This window comes from Hibiscus syriacus, unplaced genomic scaffold, assembly GCF_006381635.1.
Source record: "Hibiscus syriacus cultivar Baekdansim isolate YM2019G1 unplaced genomic scaffold, ASM638163v2 tig00116975_pilon, whole genome shotgun sequence".
Classification (NCBI taxonomy): domain Eukaryota; kingdom Viridiplantae; phylum Streptophyta; class Magnoliopsida; order Malvales; family Malvaceae; genus Hibiscus; species Hibiscus syriacus.
In genome coordinates this window covers 213800-223853 of record NW_024063499.1, presented here as the reverse complement: position 1 = coordinate 223853, position 10054 = coordinate 213800, and the positions used below count along the sequence as shown (strand labels likewise).

At 31.6% G+C, this 10054-nt stretch overlaps 1 pseudogene; it reads right to left on the bottom strand.

Annotated features, from left to right (window-relative positions):
• Positions 1-7143: 7143 nt before the first annotated feature.
• Positions 7144-9632, bottom strand: LOC120192396 (annotated as a pseudogene).
• Positions 9633-10054: the final 422 nt, after the last annotated feature.

Here is a 10054-nt window from a genome sequence, read left to right as displayed (position 1 = left end):
ATTTAATGATGAAATTAATATATAACTTATAAAAATATTATGTCATCGTTAAACAATTTAAACATTTAGTGTTTATATAAATTATCAAATTAAAATATTAAAATTAAAGTATCTGAAGTTGAATAATAAAATTTCGTGTAACTAATCCTCTAAATAAAAAAAAGGAATGGTGTGATAAACAAATTGGAAATAATGAATGGAAATTTGTAATTAAAAAGAGAGAGAGAGAGAGAGAGAGGAGAGGGCCGAGTCAAACTCGTGGGAGAAATTTTGTTTAATAAAAAAAAGGAAATAGAAAGCTCGTGTGAGAAACGCAGATGAGAAGAAAAGATAAGGTTGGTACCGGGTGCACGTGCATCGCACAGCTCTTAAAGTTATACGTGGCAGATAATCAGAGGCGGTAGTGAAGATAACACTTTTCTCGTGACGGTGAATGATAATTTCCGCCTTTTCTTTTTATTTATTTTTAATCATATTCTCTCCAACAAAAGTGGGTCCCTGAATCGTACACCAAATTAATTTTATTTATTTTTTAGTAAACCAAATTGAATTTTTTATATGAAATATATTATTATTGAAATAAATAAAAATATAGTGCTAAATAAGAGAGGAATAGTGAGGAAAAGGAGTCACGGGTGACTCGACTGCTGACGTGCTGTAAAACGAATAGAAGGAAGGAGCATCAAACACGTGATTGGCGTGTCGGTTCTGGTAGTTATTTGACGAAGTACCCTTCTATTTTCGGGAAATTACGGCACCGTGCCTAGATGAATTTTTTTGAGTTGGGGTTTCAGGGACAATCGGTGGTGGAATTATATAGGGATCATCAGGGGTTTTGGTTTATATCAATTAATTTTTATGTTAATTAATATTAAAAATATTTCTAACAAATAAATAAAATAAATTTTATCTGACCTTCTTCAATTAAAAAAATATATTTATGAGAAATAAAAATATATTTTGACATCTCTTTAATAAATTTATAGTTCGCCCCTGGGGACAACCCTTCCTTCTCATGAGAAATGCGTGACCGATCTCTCCCTTATCGGCTTGCTAAATGCTAAGGACGGTTCAATGACCTAAATTTGATAGTTTTTTTTATTTAACTTAATTTTTATAAGGTTAATTTCGTTTAAAAATTAAATTTAAGTTAAACTGATTTGGGTTCAATTTTATAAATAATAGAATAAAATTGAAATTAGATTTAAGATGGATATTTGTATCAATCAATTTTGGATTATTCTTTATGTATTTATAAATAATTATTATAGTGTCATTTTTCTATTTTTAATTATCTCTATATTTTATTAAATAAAAATAAAAGAAATATTTGTGCTAGATTAGGTCGGGATGAATTATACACTTAATAATAAATTTGATTACAAATTTTTAAAATATAATAACATAATTATGTATTCACTCATAATATAATGAAATGTGATATATAATTTAGGTGTAAAATGTCATTGAAGTAATACATTCTAAACCCTAAATTGAAGTATTTTAGAATTTTAGGTTTAAAATGTAATTAAATTATTTTGGAATTTAGAGTTTAGAATGAAATTGAGGACCGTGTTGTAAGTTTTAAAAGTTGAGAGACCTAAATGCAAGCGTCTGAAAAGTTTAGTGACCATATTGTAAATGGACTAGATGTTGGAGGACTACTACGTCATCTTCTTCTAACGGCAGTGTAACGGCGTCAAACGGCCGGTTACGTCGGAGACCATATTGCAAACGCACTAAATGTTGGAGGATTGTATTGAATGTTTTAAAAGATGGGGAAATAAATGCAAGTTTTATAAAAGTTCAGTGACAATTATTATACTTTACCCAAAATTTTATTGTGAAAGTCTAGAATTGTGCACAGCACTCAAACCTAGGAAAGTTGTACATCCCAGTAAAGATTGTTGAATTTAGTGGCTGATTTGGGAATGTCAGGTGGGTCAAATTGAGAGGCATACTGACAAACTTTAATGTAAAACAGTAGGTTCAATTCTCATCTGAAATACCCCACACCATGTGATATTCCCTCTCTCATAAACATCAAATCTCAAGGAAATGGACCACCTTGGAACAAATCTTTGAATGCATCCACACATCTTCAATTGATGTTTTTTGTTTACACGACATTAACTATATATGCAATAGCTATGTAGTCATTTAACTGAGATTGTCATTATTTAGAAGAAAAAAATATTTTACTTGAATCAATCATTAACAATAATTGATGTAATATATTTATATGTCAACCGCAATTGAATTAATATATATATATGAAATTTTAAAATCACTGAACTAAATAAGAAAGTTATGATGGTTTGTCGAAATAATAATTAAAATGATTTTTTTAATGATAATAAATTTTAATAAAGAATCTCAATTTCCGTGATTAAAGCAAAAACATTAAAAAAGTTAAATAACTACTACTACTACAGTTTATCCCTAAAGTGATTTTGTGTTTAACTGTCGTGTCATGTGAGTTTTCTAGTGGTTGATTTGTCGTTTCATTACCATTGGCCATCAAACTATGGTAAGAAATAGAATGGTGAAATCTTTTGTCATAGATATGCACCTCACCTTTCCCCTGAATCAAATTATTTTGATATTTCGCCTACTTAAACGCTAATACCCCCAACTGGATTTGCCAAATCAATGCCCCGTACAACACAGAAGGCCAGAAGGGGTTGGTCACAAGCTCAGCTTATAGTTAAGGCAGTGGCTGTACAATGGACTTGAGATGGATCGAGCGACAGGCAGGATAGTCACCTCTCTCAAAATATTTTTTTTTTATTTTTTCTATTGATAATCAATTTTTAATCTTCTACATTTTTATAAATCCGTTCTTATCTAAAAAATATAAAATTCGGCATCCATATAAACCCAACTTGATTTTAGTTCTGATAGGAGGAAACCAACGACCATCATTGTTCTTAAAACTTAATGTTTGTCCCAGTCTAGCGGTCCAATTAAATTCATGACTCTTTTTATTGGACCGTTAGATGGAATTTTAAAATCGATAACAAACGACATTATTGCTATTGAATATTCATGTATGCAATGGTCGGATGTTTCTTCTAGCAAAACAAACCACCGGTGGACTATAGAACCAATCCGATGACATGTCTTCAAACTACAAACTACCTCATTTACATTACATTTCAAGGATGGGCACAATTTGGTTAGAATGAGTTTATGCCTCATTCGAGATTGATTTGAGTATAGTATTTCTTCATTCGTATATGATCAATCTGAATTTAGAAAAAAAATTGTTTGATCTAAAATTAAATTTAATTTTCAAGGTAAAAAACTCACACCTGATCTGATCTGTCCGCACCTAACATGAGTATATATATTATTATTCTTATTACAGGATTTAATTGAAAAAAATATAAAGATAAAAATATCATAGCAATAATCCCTAAATATATAAAAATCAATTATACTATATTATTGAATTAAATCATATATTTTCACCTTAAACTTCTACCAAATTCGACTCTATATTACCCTTAAAAATTTTAACCTTATTAGATCGAGTTAAAATCTATTATGTTTGAATAAAATACTCATCCCTAATCATGGTTGGGACATAAAACATTATTACCCTTAAAAATTTTAACCTTATTAGATCGAGTTAAAATCTATTATGTTTGAATAAAATACTCATCCCTAATCATGGTTGGGACATAAAACATTAATTATAATTAAACTAAAAGACGCTCGATGAGTACCGATAAACACCACTAACGGTGAGAATCATTAATTTAGTTTATAAAAATTTAAAATTTTAAAGGACTAAATGTATAATTATAAATTAGGTAAAATCTAAAGGTAAATTATTTAAGATAAAATATTAATTATATTATTTTCCATAATTTTTTTAGTTTAAATGCATCATTGTTCCTTAAAGTATGTCATTTGTATCGAGTTGTCCCCTAAAGTATTTTTCAAGACCCTTGAAGTTTAATTGTTATATCGTTTGCCCCAAACCGTTAACTCCGTTAAAAATAGCAAGGGTAAATTAGATATTTATCCACTTAACTATTTTCACGGTTCTATTTTGGCCACTCAACTATTTTCTCTCTCAAAATCATCACTAGACTTAAATTTTTGTTTGATTTTGATCACGTAAATCGATTTGATTTATTTTTTTAGCATACTAACTCTTGTTAACTTGATCCTTATATTTTTTGTTTACAATAATCTCTAAGTTTGATTTCCTTTATAATTTTGATGATATGTCGCATGACACAATCTTAAATTTTTAGATCATTAAAATAACTAAATATAAGAAAAGTTACAAAGTTTGGAGAATATTGTGACAAAAAAGTTTCATAATTCAAGTTGAGAAAATGTACTAAAGTGTAAGAAAAAAATTTGTGTTATCTCTAATTTATATTATACATGTCTGGTACTGGAACTCCAATTAGAGTTGTTTAATATCATATACAAAAATTAAAAAGTTAATTTATGTCTTTAATAATTCAAATTTTAATGTTCTCAATATATATATATATATATATAATAAAACTCAATTTTCATGTTATTTATTAAGTTCGAATAGAATGCATGTTGAACATTTCATAACAATCATAAGATTAAATATTGAATTTATTTCAGTGGATAATTGCTTAATTTGTTTAAGCATTTACACTAATTGGTCTAGTGAGATGAGACGTTAGATACTTTAAATAATGTTAAAAGGCTAGAATTCTATTGTTGTGAATGAAAAAAATTAGATTGAAAATATCGCATTTATAATAAATCTTTATAATAACTGATTTTAATTAGTTGATCAATAAACAAATTCCGATGATTAGATACATGAACGAAAGCTTACACAATGTAAACCTAATAATTATTATAAACTTGAAAAGAGTATGTGGTTTTACTTAAAAATATTGACTGCTGCAAGGGGTCGCGACAACAAATTTTTTGAAGAATAATAAATAAATAAATAAATAATAAAGATAAATAATTTAATGAATTAATGTATCAATATTAAAGTATAGGTGCCATGAAGAAATGATCTTATTGTTTTTTCTTCATTAAAACAGGGTTCATTACGTCTCTTGCTTGTCATCTTTTTATGGGACAAACATTATTTCTTTAATTTAATTTTGATTGTACCGTCTTTATCTAAAATTTTAATTAATATTTGAAATTCTTTGAATGAAATATTAAGTCTAAAAATGAATTTGAAGATAAAAAAATTATTAAATCAGTTGGGTTTAAATATTCGGGGGTTAAGTATGATTCAACCTATTGTTCAATTTATGATATTTATATATTATGTAATTTTTATCTCATATATAAAAAATTATAATGTAAAAATTATTAGCTTGGTTGGGGTTAAATATTTAGGGGTCGACTATTTGTGTGTCAAGTAAAAAATGTGATATAAATGAATTATTATTTATTACAAATTTTAAAAATATTTCGAATCGATTTAGGTGACCAAAACAAAACAAAAACTTAAGTTTAGTGATGATTTTGAGAAAAAAAAGTTGAGTGACCAAAACAATTGTGAAAATAGTTAAGTGACTAAATATGTAGTTTACCATTGCTATTTTTAACGGATTTAACGTTTCGGGGCAAACGAGGCAACGATTTAAACTTTAGGGAATAAAACTATCCGAAAAATACTTTATAGGATAACTCGGTACAAATGACATACTTTTTGGGGAAATGACACATTTAAGCAAAAAAGATTATATAAAATAATGTAATTAATATTTTATTTTAAATAATTTACCTTTTGGTTTATAAATAATTTATAATTATACATTGAGTCTTTTAGAATAAATTTTTATAAATTAAATTAATGTTATTTATCGTTAGTGGTGTTCATCGATACTAGTCAAGCGTTATAGAATTTTCCTAAACTAAATCATTATTATTTAACTATTTTATACTTATGTAAAAAATACAATCTCATTACAATAATTATAAATAAATGATAAAAAATATAAAATAAATTAAAATACAACAAAATTCTAACATAAGAAAATTAAAACAATACCATATAAAACAAGGGTAAAGTACTCAAATGGTCTCTCGACTATAGGGTGTTGCTTTGTTGAGTCCCATAACTATTTAAAGTTATAAAATGGTCCCTAAACTATAGGGTATTACTTTGTTGAATCTCTCGACTATTAAAAGTTACAATATGATTACTCGACTATTCATATATTCCAAACTCGTCATATATTTCTGTTAAAAAATCGATAATTGTTAAAGCAGGACGTTAACGTACTGATTGTAATACAATAAAATTATATTTTAATGATGTTTACGCACCATCGTTATTTTTGAGCAATGACTCTACATCATGATATTTCAAGCATCAACTCGACGACATAATGTAAACGAAGACAAGACCCACAAAATACAATTCAAATGATTTTGGGATTAAATTTTATTATATCTCAATCAATAAGTTAACGTCCAACTCAAAAAACCATCATTTTTTTAATGTAATATGAAGAGTTTGGAATATATGAATAGTCAGGTGGCAATTTTGTAACTTTTAATAGTAAGGGGATTCAACAAAACAATGCCCTATAATTGGGAGATTATTTTGTCACTTTTAATAATCGATAGATTCAATAAAGCAACACCTTATACTCGAGAGACCAATTATTTACTTTGTCCACAAAATAACAAGAAACATATAAAATTAATATATATATATATATGATTTCCTTGACTCCTTTAAATAATATAGATATATTTACAAGTGATTATGTAGATTTATATACAAACATTTTATCATTATGTCTATAATTATTGGCTTTATATTTTAAAATATAATTATTAGCACATAAATTATAATTATTTATTTAAAAATATATATAATTTTTGAATTTATTTAATATAACATTAAATATCAGCTTAGATCTAACGCGGATTATGTTATAAACGCATGTCTATCTACTATACAAATTGTTTAGATCCAACGTGCATGAATAATGTCAATAAAATTCAAGAAGTCGGGTTCTTTGGGATTTCCAATGAGACATAGTGGGAAAGAGGCGATCACGTGATCATGTCATAGAAAGAAATTGGAGGCAAAAAGAGCAGATTTGAAGGGGAAATCAACAAGCCTCATTTCAGATATACAGTTTTAAGCCTTCCAAACTCGATCCCAAGAAGAACGTACGGTTGCCGGTGACGATGATCCGCTGTCTTCTCAGACTCCGTAATCTATATCTGTTGCATTCTGGGCCGTTGAGAACTTTACAAGCCTTTCGTCTTCATCATATATATCAAGATTTTCACAAGGAGCAGGGGAGATGGTCCCTATCACGCGACCTCGAACGAATGCACATTGGAATACATGCTTCTTCTTATATGTAATCCCCACGTTCATATCCCTAAACGTCACGTTCCTGACGGGGATGTCCCAGCTACCATGTATACGAACAGGCACACGGACTCCTTCACCGTGTACTCCGGTGAAGCTTAAGTTCTCAAGTATCGGGAGAGCGTTTTTGTCGAAATCTAAGTCAGGGTGCTCGTTGTAGTCTGTCTTGACAACGATGCCAACTCGAGCATCGTTAAATGTCAAATTCCTGTATGTTATATCTCTCACATATCCACCTCTTCCGGCAGCAGTCTTGATTCGAACAGCACGTCTGGAACTCCAGACAAGGAGGTTCTCCACGGTGACATTTGATACCCCACCAGACATCTCGCTGCCTATCGATATGCCGGCACTGTGTATATGTTCAGCCAAGAGTAAAAATGTGCACTTAACCAAATACAACTAGGGACTGATAAAAGGTAGGAAAAGCACATTCAAAGCTTGTGATAAACGAAATGTAGAGCTATTTCCTCGGTACATCAGTGAAGAACAGTTGAACGTTCAAAAACTCTGGTGGTATAACAGAATGGAAGGACAAACGAATAGAGAAAACGAGAAACGCCACCTGACCATAGAGCGGACGATGAGGTTTCGGATGAGAATGTTTCTCGAGGGTCGTCCATAAGTTATGCCATATTGATCCCAGCCACACTTTATTGCAATTGCATCGTCGCCGATGGTTATGTAGCAATCCTCTATCACCATATCCTCACACGAATCTGTTTGTGCCGTATAAGACTTGCATTTAGTTGCATTCAGAATGAACTAATAACCATTTTTTCCAGTTTTGAATTCATTCATTCTACGGATTATCGACAAAGCTTGCACAGCAAGCAACTTAGATGTGGAACAAACGCTTCTAAACAACTATTCATTGTATGCATGAGAATTGGGTCTAAAACCATGGCTACCTGAAACTTTCATAGACAAGTATTTAAATTCTATTGTCAGGGATTACTTACCAGGATTGATTCCGTCGGTATTCGGGGCTTCAAATACGGGTGCCAAGATGGTAACATTTCTAACGGTTACATTCTTACAATCGTAAGGATGAAGAGTCCAAAACGGAGAATCACTTAAGGTTATATTAGCGATTACGATCTCTTTCGACCACATTATCTGCACAAGAGGACCTCTGGAGTGGTTGAGTAGCTTCTGACGATACTTCTTCCACCATGATTGACCCTGTCCATTTATGGAACCATTATTCCCTGTCGATTTGTAAAGATAAAGGGTAAAATCAGACTCTGCCGGCTGTGACTGATCCATATAGAACAAAGGTCGCAGTGTCGATTCATAAAGGAAAACGGTAAACCAGACTCGAATCTACATTACATGTGTTGCTTGCAGCCAATCACCAGTCAAATCTACATTACATGTATTACATGATGTTTAGTTCATTTACTGAAGATCACACGCAGACTTGTTTGATCAGCTTAAGAAGTATTGCTAAACGAATCGAAAACCGAAATTGCAGCTTATCAGGGGCAGGGTGAATAAGCTAACCAGTTATAACGACATCTGTGAGGTTTTGGCCGTGGATTAAACTTCCATACCGAGGTCCTCGATGCTCTCTTCCGTATCCGTAAGACGGCAACGGAGGCATTAACGGCCATCGGTTCTCATCCTGTACAATGCCACACAGAATCCAACAAAAATTCCAAAGTTTTAAACAAAACAACTGAATAACTGGCTTTAACGAAGAGAATTCACTTAAGCTAACACCATTATATGTTCATACTTCATAGTATGATATTCACACTAACTATCCCCCTTCATCACAGTTCACACAATAATGTGGATTTAAGAGGGAAAAATCAGCAGGAAATTGAGGAAACCAACCTGGATTCCAAGAATCTCAGCATCCTCGGCTAGAAACAAAGTCATATGACTAGTGAGATTAAACGGCGCCGTGAGCCATTTCCCAGGCGGAACATTGAGCCTTGCACCGCCTCTCTTCCCAAGCTTCGAGATAGCCGAGATAGCCCTCTCAAACGCCGCCGTATTATCCGTAACCCCATCCCCAACAGCACCAAATTCAGTCATGTTAAACTCGAAAGCGCATAATCCGACCCGGCCAAGCTTTCCCAAACATCGAGAACCCGGGTCCAACAATATCCCGTTGCCATAAAAGGACAGAACCGAAAGCCGAGATCCAAAGGACAGTAAAGAGAGCTTTACGTGAAGACAACAATGCCGGGAACCGCCCCACCGGTAACGCCTCCGCCATTTTGGGTTTGTAGAAATTTGGTTGAAGAAACGATTTTTAACAGTAGGGTTTGAAACATTGAAACACAGGAGAGATCTTTTTGTAAAAGTAGAAGGGCCAAAGGGTGTATTTTTTGGGGTGATATGTTAGTGAACAGTAGCCGCTGGATTTGTTGTTTGGAAATGGAGTAGTCAATGGAGATTGTTGAGAGAGTACATAGATTTTAGTTTGGACAGGTCGACGATTTTAACTTGAATTATAAGACATGATTAATTGTAAGAAATGTAAATGTCATTTCCGACAAGAAAGAATTGAAATCTGAAGTTCCATTTTACGGCAACGAGAAGGAATGTCACATCATCGACCAGTAAGCAGCAGCAGCAGCAGCAGCAGGTGAACAGTTGAGGAGTTGCAATCTTTTTTTTTTTTTGATCCGATGAGGAGTTGCAATCTATCAGTTAATGAAGGGAATTTTAAAA